Source organism: Bos javanicus, chromosome 21, assembly GCF_032452875.1.
Source record: "Bos javanicus breed banteng chromosome 21, ARS-OSU_banteng_1.0, whole genome shotgun sequence".
Classification (NCBI taxonomy): Eukaryota; Metazoa; Chordata; class Mammalia; order Artiodactyla; family Bovidae; genus Bos; species Bos javanicus.
This window is the reverse complement of record NC_083888.1, coordinates 35,827,449-35,845,066: the sequence shown is the minus strand read 5'-3', so window position 1 is coordinate 35,845,066 and position 17,618 is coordinate 35,827,449. Positions and strand designations below refer to the sequence as shown.

The 17,618-nt window shown below is 39.3% G+C and overlaps 1 long non-coding RNA gene across 2 annotated transcripts in view; it reads left to right on the top strand.

Annotated features, from left to right (window-relative positions):
- The first annotated feature begins 389 nt into the window (after positions 1-389).
- The window catches only part of LOC133234405 (uncharacterized), a 392,262-nt gene continuing 375,033 nt past the window's right edge, over positions 390-17,618 (top strand). For both annotated transcript variants that reach the window (XR_009732129.1, XR_009732128.1), the window contains exon 1: positions 390-476. This is a non-coding gene — a long non-coding RNA (uncharacterized LOC133234405). The remainder of the gene's footprint in view (positions 477-17,618) is intronic.

Sequence of the window (17,618 nt, the reverse complement as noted above, 5' to 3'; positions counted from 1 at the left end):
ATTTATAGTATCATCCTCAAAGCAGGATGTGTGTGTGTGCCCTTTTTTTTATTCCTTAATAATCTCTCTAGAGATGTTCATATTATGTCTAACAGTGGATTGAGAAGTGAAAAATTCAAACAACTACAAACAAAAATTGTTTTGATTTCAGTGAACCAGTTGTACTGGCTTTAATGTTTTCATTGTTTTAATGTTGCTAACTTGAGCCAGAATTAGAAAATATGTGCACCTAATGATAAGCCAAAACATCCCTCTCTCAATGGTATTAAATTTAGATCCTATGAAAGGTATAGCATATTGAGAGCATGGTCATCCCAGACATCACTTGGGTGACTGTGTTAACAATTGCAGTAAAGTGGGTGGGTTCTAGAATCAGAATGCCTGTATACAAACTATGGCTCTGTCCCCTCTCTAGCTGTGTGACCCTAGGAAACTTACTTAACCTTTCTGGAACCCAATTTCTTTCTCCATAAAATGTGAGTATTGACAAAATCTACCCTAGTTTTGTTATTGGAATTAAATGTGCTCAACCATTCAGCTATAAAATGTGTACAGGGCTTAGTACATTCCAGACACTTGTGCTTCGTTGCTCAGTCGTGTCTGACTCTTTGCAACTCTGAACTGTAGCCCGCCAGGCTCCTCTGTCCATGGGATTTCCCAGGCAAGAATGCTGGAATGGGTTGCCATTTCCTTCTCCTGCAGATACTTAATACTCAGGAAAATTAGCTAATATCATTAAGCGAAGTCTCACTAAAGATTTTACAACTGACTGACATCTCATTAGAGAATCCTAGTTAGGGATTCAACAGTTATGTCCAGAAGAACAGTAAATCCATTAGCATCAAAGGTTCATATTCATACATGCTTTTTGAAGATGGTAAATACAAAATAAGCTCTTTAGTGATTGAAGCAAAGATACCTGTTGACTTGCTAAAACATAATAAAGTAATGCATATTACTTACAGAAGAAAATAAAATTGATAAATGTTAGAAATGTTGAACAATCTCTGATTTTCAGTGGAAGAAAAATATTACCTCATTCAAAGCCAAGGCATAGCTTGGTTCAAGGCAGACTCTCTGCACAGAAAAGGCTGCTTATGAAATCTGTGACAGAAATCCCAAGTTATATCCATCACTCTATTTAATAGCAAGAATTCCAGAGGGGATGGAATTTTTTGTTTTGTTTTAAAAGTCAAATATTTAATGCTTGAATGCCCATTGCTTAACATTTGCTATCTGGCATTGTATGATATATCTAATATACACCAATATTCATGGAAGTATGAAATAAGAGTAAATATTTTAACAGCAGAAGCAAAACAAAAAATAGTCCCACAGAGAGTTTGTATTCCCAAATATATGTGATTGTCAATAGCTATCATTCTCTTTGTTTGCAATCTGGCCTAAGTCATTCAATCAGACTTCTCCATGGCAATATTTAACACTAGAAAATAGCATAGAAGCATCCATTTCCTAAAATAAAGAGTAAACATTTTTGAGCATGCAAGAGCTCAGGTGGTGTAATTATTGTGAGGCCTTCTTCAAGACACTACGGGATGCTGATGTTCTGGCGATCAAAAGATGAATAATATATATAATGTATGAATAATATATATGTAGTTGCTAAGCATACTCTGAAAATGAAAAGTAATGAGAAAGGTCTAATCATTCTCGACAAAATATTTTATGAACCTCCAATAATTAAAACAATGTGATGATGCTATGTGAATAGATGGTTAGTTGAAAGGAATATCCAGATAGATAGATACGTATGTTATACATGTTAAAAGTGCCATTTCAAATTGATGGGGAAAAGACAGAAAGATATTCAGTGAATGATATTGTATCCCACAGATGGGCAATGCCAAAGAATTTTCAAACTACCTTAATTGTGCTCATTTCACATGCTAGCAAGGTAATGCTCAAGATCTTTCAAGCTAGTCTTCAGCAGTATGTGAACCAAAAATTTCCAGATGTATAAGCTGCACTTTGAAGAGGCAGAGGAACTAGAGATCAAACTGAGAGTATGTGTTGGATCATGGAAAAGCAAGGGAGTTCCCAAAAAACATCTATTTCTGCTTTATTATGCAAAAGCCTTGACTGTATGGATCATAACAAATTATGGAAATTTCTTCAAGAGATGGGTGTACCAGATCACCTCACTGCCTCCTGAGAAACCTGTATGTGAGTCAAAGGCAACAGTTAGAACCAGACATGTAATAACTGACTGGTTCAAAATTGGGAAAGGAGTACAACAAGGCTGTATATTGTCACCCTGCTTATTATTTAACTTATATGCAGAGTACCTCATATGAAATGGTGGGCTGGATGAACCACAAGCTGGAATCAAGATTGCCGGGAGAAATATCAACAACCTCAGATATGCAGATGATGCCACTCTAAGGCAGAAAGTGAAGAGGAACTAAAGAGCCTCTTAATGAGGGTGAAAGAGGAGAGTGAAAAAGTTGGCTTAGAACTCAATATTCATAAAATGAAGATCATGGCATCTGGTCCCATTACTTCATGGCAAATAGAAGAGGAAAAGTGGAAGCAGTGACAGATTTTATTTTCTTGGGCTCCAAAATCACTGCAGACAGTGACTGTAGTCACAAAATTAAAAGATGCTTGTTCCGTGGAAGGAACCAACCAGTGAAATTGCTTAGTCCAGTCCAACTCTTTGCGATCCCATTACCCGTAGCCTACTAGGCTCCTCCATCCATGGAATTTTCCATCAAGAGTACTGGAGTGGGTTGCCATTTCCTTCTCCAGGGGATCTTCCCGACAAGAGATCAAACCCAGGTCTTCCGCATTGCAGGCAGACACTCTACCGTCTGAGCTACCAGGATAGCCCCCTTCCATGGAAGGAAGTTATGAGAAACCTGCATTTCCTTCATTGCCAGGCAGGTTCTTTACCACTGAGCCACCTGGGAAACCCATGACAAATCTAGACAGCATATTAAAAGCAGACACATCACTTTTCCAACAAAGGTCTGTATAGTCAAAGCTATGATTTTTCCAGTAGTCATCTTCAGATGTGAGCACTGGACCACAAAGAAGCAAATTCCAGGAGATGGTGGAGGACAGAAGAACCTGGTGGGCTATAGTCCATGGGGTTGCAAAGAGACAGACGTGACAATGCCTGCACAACAATTATGAGGCTGCCATTTCCTGTGGCAAAGTAAAATCTAAAAGGGTAAAATTTGAAGGCACAAATAAAATCATAAAGGTAAAAGACAACCTATTAGAAAAGAATTTTAAATAATCTTTTATCAAGGAAGAAATGTCTTAGTATGACCCAGAAAAAGCATAATCATAAAAGAACTGATTAATACATTTGCCCCTGTAAAATTAAAAATGACTTAATTAAAGAAAATAAAGACCAACTTGGGAAAAAAATTTGCAACTCATATCACAAAAAAACCAATTTTTCTATTATATAAAGAATACCTACAAATTATTATTAAAATGAAAATAGAAAAATTGAAACAGTGTATATACTCACAGAACAGGGATCTAAATGGCCGTAAATATGTAAATAGTTGTACATTATGAGAGAAAGGTGTATTATAATTGCAGAGGAATACTATATTTAGACTGGTAAGTATTAAAAAGATTGACAATGCACTATACCCATAACTGTGTTAGGGAATAATATAAATAAGTATGATTTATATGCTGGGCAATATAGTATAGTCATATAGCAAAGATGAAAAATACCCATATCCCTTGACTTAGAAATTCTGTTCAAAATATTTCTTCTGCAAACTGCAACATGCATGACATATGTACAGTTTATTATTATAGCATCATTTATAATAGCAGAAGATTAAAAACATCAAAATGTTAATGGGGATCAATTGGTTGAGGGGACCAATTAAATACATAATATAGAGGCACACAACGGAAGAGGGAAAGGGGATAAAAATTTTTGTTTCATGTGTCGATATGGAAAGATGTCCAATATACAATGAGTGAAAAATGGAACGATCAGAGGAGTACATGCTACCATTTGAAGAAAAAAATGTAAAACAACAAAATGCGTATATGTCTATTTTACTTCTCCAGATGCACACTGAAAAACTAGGTAACAGTTTATGGAGGAGAACTGTGGCTAGGGTTATAAGTAGGGAGGGAAATTCATTTTAGACCCTTTTGGCACATTCTTGAATGTTATAGGATTAGTATTTATTTCCTTTAGAATGAATTAAGTTTATATTAAAAATTTGAAGTATTCATTTGTATTCTCAATGAAAATGGTTCTGGAATGGCTCAAATGGAACAGGTTGAGAGGATAATGCCAGGGGAGTGAGACATTGGAGAAAAAACTGTAAAACATAAATGCAGAAACATACATGTTTTTAATAGGTTTGTGCTTGAGGTTCTAGATGAGTGCAATAGGATTAGGAGGATTTTTTTCTAAGAAAGGTAATAGATAAGGATTGACAATAAGATAAATATAGAGAATATAATAATTGTAAAGATAGATAATATTACAACATGTTTTCATGTTGTTGGGAGATGAAACACTAGATTTTTTTTTTTTTTTCCTGATAGGAATTAGATGAAAGTACTTGCTATCGGGCTTCCCTGGTGGCTCAGTGGTAAAGAATCCACCTGCCAATGTAGGATGGAACATGAGTTCCATCCCTGATCCGGGGACATCCCACAAGTCGCGGAGCAACTAAACCCATGCACCACAGCTACTGAGCCTGGGCGCCACAGCTGCTGGTCCCATGTAGCACAACTACTGAAACACCCACACCCTGGAGCCCAGGCACCACAGCTAGGGAGTAGCCCCTACTCTTCACAACTAGAGAAAAGCCCACACAGCAACCAAGACCCAGGACAGCCAAAAATAAATCAACAAAGACAATTAAAGAAAATTTGTTAAAAAAAAAAAAAAGTACTTACTATCTATGAAGACCACTCCTCCATGGTGGCAATCATAATATTGCTTGTGTATCTATTTCTATTATGAAAGGGGGTGAGGAGGATAATTGAACAGTTCAGACAAAGTTGCATGGTCATGGGAAAAGATAATCCTGGTAGGGTCAGGAGTATGATATACTATGTCCACCCTGTTATTCCTGTTTGAGGTTTTACCAATATTCATAATATGTGCTGGTTGGGATTGTGAGCAGATGAGGAACTGACAAAAGACATTCTGTAGGTCTAGTTCTATAAAACAAGTAGAACACCATTACCTTGTGAAAAAGAGGTGAGAAGTTATGAAATGTTTCTATTAAGGATCTATAATTATGTAGAGATTTATTTTGCTTTTCATTCTAATATGCATTCTACTTTTATAATTTGTCTGTAACTTTGGGGGAATTTTATTTTGTTTTTTGAATATGGTCCATACCATCCAATTCACACCCAGCATTGATATCCATTCATATCCATGGCCATTCATATCCACGTCTTCTCTACTCCTATGCCTTTTGGATCTACTATTCCATGGCTTTCTATTTCCACCTTGTGAAAATAATTCCAAGTTTTCACCAATGGGATCTCCACCTTATTCCACTTCAGCTTCATTTTCGGTCCCCTCAACTGATAACACAGATAATTGGGAGGAGTTACTGCATACTGGTTTTCCTTCATAGCTCAGTTGGTAAAGAATCTGCCTGCAATGCAGGAGACCCTGTTTCAATTCCTGGGTTGGGAGATCGCCTGGAGAAGGAAATAACAACCCTCTCCAGTATTCTTGCCTGGAGACTCCCGTGGACAGAGGAGCCTGACAGGCTATAGTCCAAGGGGTCACACAAGTTGGACATGAGTTGGCAACTAAACTACCAGATAATCATGATGATGTGATCACTGACCTAGAGCCAGACGTCCTGGAATATGAAGTCAAGTGGGCCTTAGAAAGCATCACGATGAACAAAGCTAGTGGACGTCATGGAATTCCAGTTGAGCTATTTCAAATCCTGGAAGATGATGCTGTGAAAGAGCTGCACTCAATATGCCAGCAAATTTGGAAAACTCAGCAGTGGCCACAGGACTGGAAAAGGTCAGTTTTCATTCCAATCCCAAAGAAAGGCAATGCCAAAGAATGCTCAAACTACCACACAATTGCACTCATCTCACACGCTAGTAAAGTAATGCTCAAAATTCTCCAAGCCAGGCTTCAGCAATACGTGAACCGTGAGCTTCCTGACGTTCAAGCTGGTTTTAAAAAAGGCAGAGGAACAAGAGATCAAATTGCCAACATCCGCTGGATCATGGAAAAAGCAAGAGAGTTCCAGAAAAACATCTATTTCTGCTTTATTGACTATGCCAAAGCCTTTGACTGTGTGGATCACAATAAACTGGGAAATTCTGAAAGAGATGGGAATACCAGGCCACCTGACTTGCCTCTTGAGAAATCTGTATGCAGGTCAGGAAGCAACAGTTAGAACTGGACATGGAACAACAGACTGGTTCCAAATAGGAAAAGGAGTCCGTCAAGGCTGTATATTGTCACCCTGCTTATTTAACTTATATGCAGAGTACATCATGAGAAACGCTGGATTGGAAGAAGCACAAGCTGGAATCAAGATTGCCGGGAGAAATATCGGTAACCTCAGATATGCAGATGACACCACCCTTATGGCAGAAAGTGAAGAGGAACTCAAAAGCCTCTTGATGAAAGTGAAAGAAGAGAGTGAAAAAGTTGGCTTAAAGCTCAACATTCAGAAAACGAAGATCATGGCATCCGGTCCCATCACTTCATGGGAAATAGATGGGGAAACAGTGGAAACAGTGTCAGACTTTATTTTTGGGGCTTCAAAATCACTGCAGATGGTGACTGCGGCCATGAAATTAAAAGACGCTTGCTCCTTGGAAGGAAAGTTATGACCAACCTAGATAGCATATTCAAAAGCAGAGACATTACTTTGCCAACAAAGGTTCATCTAGTCAAGGCTATGGTTTTTCCAGTAGTCATGTATGGATGTGAGAGTTGGACTGTGAAGAAGGCTGAGCACCGAAGAATTGATGCTTTTGAACTGTGGTGTTGGAGAAGACTCTTGAGAATCCCTTGGACTGCAAGGAGATCCAACCAGTCCATTCTGAAGGAGATCAGCCCTGGGATTTCTTTGGAAGGAATGATGCTAAAGCTGAAACTCCAGTACTTTGGCCACCTCATGCAAAGAGTTGACTCATTGGAAAAGACTCTGATGCTGGGAGGAATTGGGGGCAGGAGGAGAAGGGTACGACAGAGGATGAGATGGCTGGATGGCATCACTGACTCGATGGACGTGAGTCTGAGTGAACTCCGGGAGTTGGTGATGGACATGGAGGCCTGGCGTGCTGTGATTCATGGGGTCGCAAAGAGTCGGACATGACTGAGCGACTGAACTGAACTGAACTGAACCACTGCATATTGGTTTTGGTAGATAAATGAGTAGAAATTCTAGCACCAAGGACAGCACCTGTTAATTGAGCATAGAGTTCATACATGTTTTTAAAATATTGTTGTTCAATCACCAAGTCTTGTCTGACTCTTTGCTATATCATGGACTGTCGCATGCCAGGCTTCCCTGTCCTTCACTATCTCCTGGAGTTTGTCCAAATTCAGGTCCATTGAATTGGTGATGCTATCCAACCTTCTCACCCTCTGCCAACCTCTTCTCTTTCTTCCCTCAATCTTTCACAGCATTAGGGTCTTTTCTAATGAGTCAGCTGTTCGCCTCAGGTGGTCAAAGTACTGAAGCTTCAGCTTCAGCATCAGTCCTTTCAAAGAGTATTCACGGTTGATTTCCTTTAAAATTAACTGGTTTGATCTCTTTGCTTTCCAAGGGACTCTCAAGAGTCTTCTCCAGTGCCACAGCTGGAAAGCATCAATTCTTCAGCACTCTGCTTTCTTTATTGTACAGCTCTCACATCCATACATGACTACTGGAAAGACCATAGCCTTGACTACAAAGACCTTTGTTGACAAAGTGATGTCTTTGCTTTTTAACACAGTGTCTAGTTTGTCACAACTTTCCTTCCAAGAAGCAATCATTTTCTACTTTCATTGCTGCATTCACCATCCACAGGGACTTAAAATAACGAGTAACAAAATTTCAAGAGAAGTAGATATTTGTTTAATTTAAGGCAACTTTATTAGCAGAGCTGTCTAACACAGAATTAGGCTTTTCTTTCAAAATGCAAAAGGTTTCATTCTGGAAAACTAACGCTCAATTTATTATAGTAGGAATTCTTCATTAGATAGGCAGTTCGTCTGATGTGATGATGCCTGAAATCCTTTCCATATCTTAACAGTGTATAATCTTTTGGATTCATTCTCTACTTATTAAAGTTTTGATCTTATGTCTGCATTGCTTGTGAAGAAGTTGACTGGCTTATAGTAAAGTGATATACCACTTTTTATGCAAGATATTAGTGCTGTATCAAAATAATCTTATCTTAAAAAAGTCAACCTGCTTGTGTATTCAACTGGATTTTGCTGGTGGGGGTTTACTGAAAAGAGCTGAAACAGAGAGTGTGACTGAACAGGCCTCCAGCACAGCAAGGGGAAACCAAGATGAGAGAGGACTTGCTCAGTGGTTCAAAAGAAGGGAGAGCTACTGGCTCCACACCTGCTCCAGAGAGAAACTCAAAGGAATTCAGCACTGGCAGAACAGAGAACCCCAGGAGGGAGGCTTTGCTCCAAAACAGAGGTTTTTGCTTCAGGAGGAGACTGTTCCAAGAAAACGAAACTGGCTGTTTCAAACCAAAAAAAAAAAAAAAAAAATCTGATCTCTTGGCTCTCAGCAAAACAGTGAGTTGAAAAGAAATATTAACTAGAACCCAACTGAGAGAAGGAGATGAAAGTAAACCTACTGCATGTCGAGGAAAAGAAATGACTGTTTCTTATACTTACCTTTTTCTTGCTTTTCCTTTGTTTTATATTTTGTATTTTTCTATTATTTATGGTTGATAAATGTGGTTTGAAACCATAAGCCCTTTTTTGTTTGTTTTCTCTGTATCATTCATATTTAATTCTAGGAACATTTATGGAATGTATATCATGGAGCAGACATTACATAAGGTGCTGGAGTTTAAAAATGAGTAGGACATGGCCCCTTCCACGTGGGGACCTAGTGAAAGGCAACACAACTCATGGTCATAGCAGGGAGTAGTTAAAAAGCATAGGTTTTGGAATAAGACAGATTGGGATTTAAATTCTGATTCTATCATTTTTATCTATAAAAACTAATGTATGTAAATTCCAATCTTCAGTTCCCTTATCTGTAAATTCTGAAGGTATCTCACAAGTTGTTGTAAATAATAAATGAGATTATGGATGTTATGGAATGAATTAGGTACCCCCAACATTTATATGTTGATGCTCTAATATCCAATGTAACTGCATTTGAAGATAAAGCCTTTGAGGTAGTAAGGATGAAGCCCTAATCTAATATAACTGGTGTCCTTATATAAAGAGGAAGACATCAGAACTCTTCTTCTGTATGAACACAAAGGAAAGAGCATGTGAGAGTATGTGAGAAGACAGTCATTGACAAGCCAGGATGAGAGGTCTTACCAGTAGCTAATCCTGCTGGCACTTTCATACTGAACTTCTGGTCTCCAGAACTGTACAGGAATAAATGTTATTAAAGCCAGCCAGTCTGTGATATTTTGTTATGACAGCCGAAGTTGACTAATACAATGTATGTATATATGTAGAGAGTGAAGGAAATGGCAACCCACTCCAGTATTCTTGCCTGGGAAATCCCATGGACAGAGAAGCCTGGTGGGCTACAGCCCATAGGGTTGCAAAGAGCTGGACACAACTGAGAGTTAGCACACGTATTTGTAAAGCTAAAAAAAAAAATCCACAAAAAACAAACAGAAAAACAATGCCCAGTACATAATACCTCCTCAACAAGTGGTTAACTACTATGACTACTTGCACTGTTACTACTACTATAGCGACTCAATGAATATAAGAAAAATACTACAGCATCATCTGCATATAATTACATAACAGGAGAAGGCAATGGCACCCCACTCCAGTACTCTTGCCTGGAAAATCCCATGGATGGAGGAGCCTGGTGGGCTGCAGTCCATGGGGTTGCTAAGAGTTGGACACAATTGAGCGACTTCCCTTTCACTTTTCACTTTCATGCCTTGGAGAAGGAAATGGCAACCCACTCCAGTGTTCTTGCCTGGAGAATCCCAGGGACGGGGGAGCCTGGTGGGCTGCCGTCCATGGGGTCGCACAGAGTCGGACATGACTGAAGCGACTTAGCAGCAGCAACGGAATTGGAGAATATACTGGAAAGAATATTTTTGACCCACATCTAGAAAAATTAAGGTTTTCTAAATGTGGAGGGAGGCAAAGATATTTCTAGCAAAAAAAAAAAATGAGGAAACATGTTTGGAAGATTTTATTTACCACACTGAACACTAGAAGACATAGTTGGGAAGACCAGATATCAGTTGTAAATAATGGGCCAGAGGGATATCTGGTTTCCTTCTAACTCCATTATCTGATCTTTTCTCTGTTGCTCTCTACCTCATGACTTGAGTTGTATGAACTATAACTAGACATTCTTATGCCTTCTGGCTTTGACTCCAGTCAATGAAAAACCCCAAGAATATAGCAGAGGGAATGGAGAGAGAGAGATCAAGATATTTATTCCTCTGGTTCCCTCTCTGGAAAGTAGTCTTGGACTGGCTATTCCCATTGTTTAGTGATCTTTACTATACATAATTTGATCTGTTCTGCCTCTGGGTTGCTTTCTTTCCAGGTTTTAGTAAGCTCCTTCTGTTAACTTTATTGCTCTGGGCCTAAGGGTGGCCATAAATCTTCCCTTAAGAGTCCTAGATTCCTTCATTGTCCCATCATAAGTTCCTCATGCTCTGTCTACACATTGTAATTCATCTTTTTGTAAGTAAACTCTCCTAGAGTTTTCCTGATTCTAGTACACTTTATGCTTCCTGTTAGAAATTTACTGATGAGTATTGACTGTTGTATTAAGACTTTACTCATTCATTTATTTATTCTATCATAAACATCTGTTGAGTGCTTGTAAAGTAGTTCTAAACACTCCCTCTGGTCTCACAGAATTTAAAGTCTTGTATGGCTTCCCAGGTAAGCTCAGTGGTAAAGAATCCACCTGTCAATACAGGAGAAGCAGGAGACATGGGTTTTATCTCTGGGTCAGGAAGACCCCCTAGAGGAGGAAATGGCAACCTGCTCCAGTATTCTTGCCTAGGAAATGCATGGACAGAGGATCCTGGCAGGATACAGTCCATGGGGTTGTGAAGAGTCGGGCATGACTGAATGACTGAGAACAAACACATGAGATACATACAAGTAAATAGCGATGAAAACATAGTATAATAGCTATTAAGGAAAGTATAAGATGCACAGGACTGTGTAGCAAGGACACTGGACCTGGACATGATTCACAGGTGTGCAATGTGAAGTTGGCACAAGGCGAAAGAAAGCACTGAGGACATGGAGAGGAGGATATAGAAATTTAGTACATAAGTAGATGATGCTACACTTTGGCAATGACAGGGAGTGAAACATGACAGGGAGTGTACATTTTGTCTAAAGAAGTAGCCACAGAAGCCTTGTGGTGAGAGCAGTCCATTGCTTTAGCCTGGATTGATATCTGGATATCGTCATCGTCTTAGGAAGCTTTGGGGTTAATCTGACTTCACTGCATGAAGTCAGTTTTGGTCCTCAATTGTTGCAGGGTGTCTGGGCAGCAGGGAAAGTTGCAAGGTGCAACTGGAAATTATCTTGCTCTCAAATTTGTCTTCTACACTTCAGAAATGACAATATGTTGATTTCTTCTCTACTGCTGTTTCTCATATTTTTTCACTTTAATATTCCTAAAATGAATGATATTGTCTATATTAGTTAGGGTTTGCCAGAGTAACAGAACCAATAGGATGTAGGTATAGGTTCTTATTTTAAGAAAGTGGCTCACATGATTGAGTGGGTGTGTGGGAGGGACATTTGGCAAATCTAAAATCTGTAGAGTAGATTGGCAGGCTGGAGTAACAGGGAAGAATTCATGATGCAGTCTCCAGTCTGAAGGGAGACTGGAGATTGATCTTGAGTCTGAAGGGTGACAGGAGGTCCTTCTTACGGCCTTTGCCTGATTGGATGAGGCTCACTCACATTAAGCAGGGTAATCTGCTTTACACAAAGTCTCCTAATTTAAGCATTAATTACATCTGAAAATACCTTCACAGCAGCACTTAGTATTTGACCAAAAGATTGGGCATCATAGCTTAAACAAATTGACAAAATTAATCATTGCAATAAATGTACATGACCTCCATATTTTCTCCACCTGCTCCCTCATTCAACCTTTAGCAATCTACATTCCAATCCCATCTCTAGCCTGAAACATAGCTTCCTCAAAGGGCATAAAGTATTAGTAATTAGTATTACTAATTCCTTATTAGTAATTCCCGTGGCTTTTAAACTCCCTATACCTTTTGGTATGCTTAACTACTTCCACCCTCAAGGAATCATTCCTTTCTTTTTGATTTCTACACAATGTCAAACTTTCTTTTCTTCCTGCCTGTTTGACTAGCTGTGAGCATCCTCCAAGGCTTAGTTACTAGTTCTGGGTTCTCCCCTTCTAGTTCTCAATCTTGGAGAACATATCTATTACATTGATTTTATCTGTCAGGTTGCTGTCTATGACTTCTGGATTTTCTTATGTTTTGACCTCTTATCTAGGAGGTGTCTTGTTATTGTTGTACTTCTTCATCCAATTCCTAAAAAGTCATTAGTTTTCCCCCATGGCTCCTGGCTGTCAATCTTGTAATCTGCTATTACACTATTCCACATTAAACAATTTTGATTATATAGCTCTTCTGGTCCAAGACCACAGGCACTTTGAGTATAAGCTACTCCACCTATTTCCCAAAATCTTTCATAATTTTGTCAACTGTCCGATCTTTTATCCTTTTACTTTACAACAGTCTCTGATTAGGCAAATCTCTTCACTGTCATAGTTCATTTTATCCAGTCCAAATTAGGTAATTTTTTGTGTGTGCTGGGATTATACAAATGAAAAATACAAGACAATATACCCTGCTCTTTCTATATTGACAATAGCAGATCTGTACCAGACATGCAGGAAGTAGATAGAGAATTTACCTAAACACAACTCATGCTCATTCAATTCAGCCTATGACCAAGTATTTTAGTACTCATATAAACCAATTTTAGTGGGCAAGTGACTATCTGATGGGGCAGTAGGGTATAATATTAAGGTCAAAAGATGCCAGGAATCAATGTGTGTGTGACCACAGATATAAAGCTTGGCTTCTCTCTTTCTCACATGAAATCTCAGTTTTTACTAGCCAATGTTGTTTTAATAGGTTAAAGAGAGTCAGCTTTGCAACAGCTCTAGAGGGATTAGGTTGAACTGCAGGGGTGAGAGTTTATGAATGGCTATTCAACATTGTGTAGCTCCATACACAAAATGACACTCCAGTCAGAGAAAGCCTTGCTCTTTCTCATGTGTCTTCAGTAAGGATTCCGTCACTCACAGTCCTTTACTTCTTCAACCAAGCATTTAATCTTGTTTTCTTTTTGGTTGTGCTGGGTCTTTGTTGCTGTGCAAAGGCTTTCTCTAGTTGCAGCGAGTGGGGGACTACTCTTTGTTGGGATGCACGGACTTCTCATTACAGTGGCTTCTCTTGGGGAACAGGGGCTCTGGCTGCACGGACTTCAGTAGTTGCAGCGTGCAAGCTCAGTAGTTGTGGTTTGTGGGCCCTAGAGCACGCGGGCTTCAGTAGTTGTGGCTGCTTTAGAGCCCGGGCTCAGTAGTTGTCATGCTCGGGCTTAGCTGCTCTGCAGCAGGACCAGGGATGGAACCCATGACCTCTGCACTGGCGGGTGGATTTTTATCCACAGGGCCACTGGCAAAATCCCCACACACTTCAGTTTAACCTCTCCTTTAAGGTCCAGCTTCAGAGTTATTTCTTCCACAAAACATTTTGTTTGTTGTTTTCCTGATTACTCTGCTATCACTGATCTTCTCATAACCATATATTTGATTTCATAGATGATTACGAGACTAGCACTATGCCTGCAACATATTACATGTACAAAAAGTATTTGTTCTGTTTCTTTCCACTCCTTAGAAAAGCGATTCTTATGTAATTATTTGCAATACTTTTCTTTCTTATGTAATTATTTGCAGTAATTTCATTGTGTTAATCTTGTTCTTTTCTAGCAATGTAGTAAGTACTCTTTAGGGTGGAGATTATGTCTTGTACTTACTCTTATCCTCTGACATTAATAGCACAGTGGTTAGAGGGTAGAAGGTGCTAAACAAATACTTTTTAACCAATGAGTGTTTGTTTTTAAGGAATGGAGAGAAGCAAAGAACAAATACTTACTGTACATCTAGTATGTTGCAGGCATAGTGCTAGCAATCACTCTTTCTCTCTCTCTCTCTGCATGTGTGTGTGTGTGTGTGTGTGTGTGTGTAATTTAATCTTAGTGAAAGCAGAGTGAGAGAGATATTCTTATTTCTCAGTTTTCAGATGAGGAAGAAAAGACTTCTAGAAGTTAAATAATTTGGCCAGAATTGCAATACTTTGCTCTGATGTAAACTTTGAGCTTATATCTGTCTGAACTCAAAGCCCATGTCTTGCCAAATCCACCGAACTACTACCTTAATACTATCCACTTCCTATAGTGGGTGTTATGAGGCGCTAGCTAGATTCTCCCTCCAAGAATGAGGCACTTATTCTCCCAGGAGCTGAGACTACAGGTGGTTGAGAGCATTAGCCGTGTCCCTCCCTGGAACTTGCCCTCAGCTAAAGACAGCAGCTTTACCTGAGAGGACATACCCTTTCCAGGGGCAGTCCCTATGCAGTGACTGGTCCATGTTGGGACTACTCTGAGTGGTATCCTAATGCCATAGCCCTCAACAGGATTGACTGGACCTGGGGCTACATCGCAGTGTAACCTTTCTCTCTTCCCAATCCTACTTTCTTCACGATGCTACCCACTACGTTTATCTCAGAAGTTCCTCTCAGTAAACTTTTTCTATGTGCATTTCTGCTTCCCAAAAACTCACCTGCAACTTAGGTCATGTCTCAGCTAGTTATTAGGGGAGCGTGCCCTATTCTTGTCTCTTAATCATGGAGCAAAAGAAAAATTCTTTCCAAAGGCTTTCAGTAAATACCATGAGTGCTAAAGTTAGCTCTCAGGTGTTACCACTACTGTATTTTCCTCCCTCATTGTTTCCAATTCAAAGCAAAAATGTTCTTACCATGAACAGGACAGCATAAACTTTGCTGTCCGCTTCCCATAAAGTAACTCCCTTAAATGCATGCAATCATACAAATCTATTATTGTTGATATATTTGTGAGCAATTTTCCCAGAAGACTGATGTTTAATTGTAATCCAAATCATTTGAGGTTATCCAGAACACAATAAAGAATCTGCCCGCGATGCAGGAGACACAGGAGAAACAGGTTTGATCCTTGGGTCAGGAAGATTCCCTCAAGAAGCAAATCGCAACTCACTATAGTATTCTTGCCTGGAAAATTCCATGGACAGAGGAGCCTGGTGGGCTACAGTCCATGGAGTCATAAAGAATTAGACACAACCGAGCAACAGAGCACACTTGCATATCCATAACACACGAGGGGAATTATTTTGACTGCAGTTATATACTCACCCTGGTTCTTTTCCAATCCTGATGCCTTTGATTAAAACCAGATTCCACATTCTTGAGTTGTTATTTTGGCATATAACTAGACATTAAACTGGCATATCACTAGACATTAAAATTTGCTTTTCACAGGCAAATTTTGTAAAAAATCCGTAAGTCATTGCTTGTGAATCTCACAACTCTTTGATTTCAGCTCTTTCATGCTTTTATTGTGTCTGCATAGGAGAACACTCTCACTACACCCGAATGCTACCATGCATGTCCAGCTACTATTCAGACTGTGGCTGGAATATTACTAAAACCAGAAAAGTCATTTTTTGTTTTTCAGTTTCTAGGTAAGGCACAATCTACTGACAGAAGTTAGCTTATGCCCATTAAGGCACAGAAATTTAAACACAAGGGCAAAGCAGTAATGTGTACTACAATATTACTTTCTGAATGCCTCAGGGACTAATGTATTCTTTGCCCAGACACAAGCTCTATCTTGGGTAAATGTAGGACAAGAAAAAAGACTGATGTAATTGTCAAGTCAGAAACAACCTTTCACCTGTAGGAACTCAAATCCTAGATAAATAATTAGAATTTCATGAAAATGAATAGTGAAGAAGGTAGAATAGTCAATGCAATTATGTCTATAGTTATTGATTCTGCTTACTTTCCATTTAGTCCAATGCGGCTGAATAAACCAATGAAAAACTTATCTCCAATTCCCCTTTTGTCTCTGGCTAGGAGTGTCTGATATTTCACCACTGGTAGTCTGATTATGAGTTTCCCAGGTAGCGCTAGTGGTAAAGAACCCTCCTGCCAAGGTAGGAGATATAAGAGACCAGGGTTCAATCCTTGGGTTGAGAAGATCCCCTGCAGAAGGAAATGGTTACCCACTCCAGTATTCTTGCCTGGAGAATCCCATGGACAGAGGAGCTTGGCAGGCTACAGTCCACAGGGTCACAAAGAGTTGGACATGACTGAAGCAACCTAGCATGCACACATAATCTGATTATACCAGCTTTAGATTTCATTTTGCTGAGTCTTTGGGTTTTGTATTCTATCTTTCTTCACACTATTTCCCTTCTTCCAGCCATCCTACAGGAAGAGATCACAGCTGTGCTGCTATCCTTGACACTGTATCACTGGCCCATCACAGCCAAGCTGTAATATACAGAGGTCCCATCCCATGTAGCCATAATTGGTAACTAGATTCAGTATCAGTGAGGGGGAAATAACAGAGGGGCTCATCATGCATGATTTTTCCCAGACAACATAGAACAAAGGGTACCTATCTGGGTTGAATATTACTAGTAGAGCTCAAAGCTCTAAAACTTTCAGCACCTTGTTCAGAGGCAAGAAAGGAAGCAACACAAGCTCTGGGAAACAGACAGGGGTGACAAGCATTAATAGTACCATTATCTCAAGATAATGTTAAGCTGATAAAATATTTGGCCATGGCCTACACTTTTATTTCCCATGGAAATATGGGTTTCAAATACCACAATCTATCACGGAATCTCAAGGGGACTGCACATTTTATAATGTATTAAATTCATGTAAACTGCCACTATGAAGACAGGAAATCTAATTTAGAGAAAAATATTCCAGCATAATAAGGAGGCTAAATGGAGGTGGCCACATTAGGGACACACTGGCGTTCTGGCTGACTATTTTCTTAATCAAAGAACATGTCAGTAGGAAGGCCACCAAAAATGATATGGGATTCAGAGCTGTCAGTTATTAGATGCACACAACAGGTAAATTAATATTTGGTGATAGGCTCCTGGTGCTTGAGGCTTGACAGCTTATGCAATGCTATTTTGGCACTACAAATACAGGGAGATCAGATTCTTTGTCACAGTCAACCAAATATCACTATTCCCAGGCTGTCACCAGGCTGTTTAGGAATCTGCATTAACTCTTTCAGGCCACCAAAAGCCTCTTTAGAAATTATTTTTTTCCAGAAATTTACCACTTACAGGGAGAAT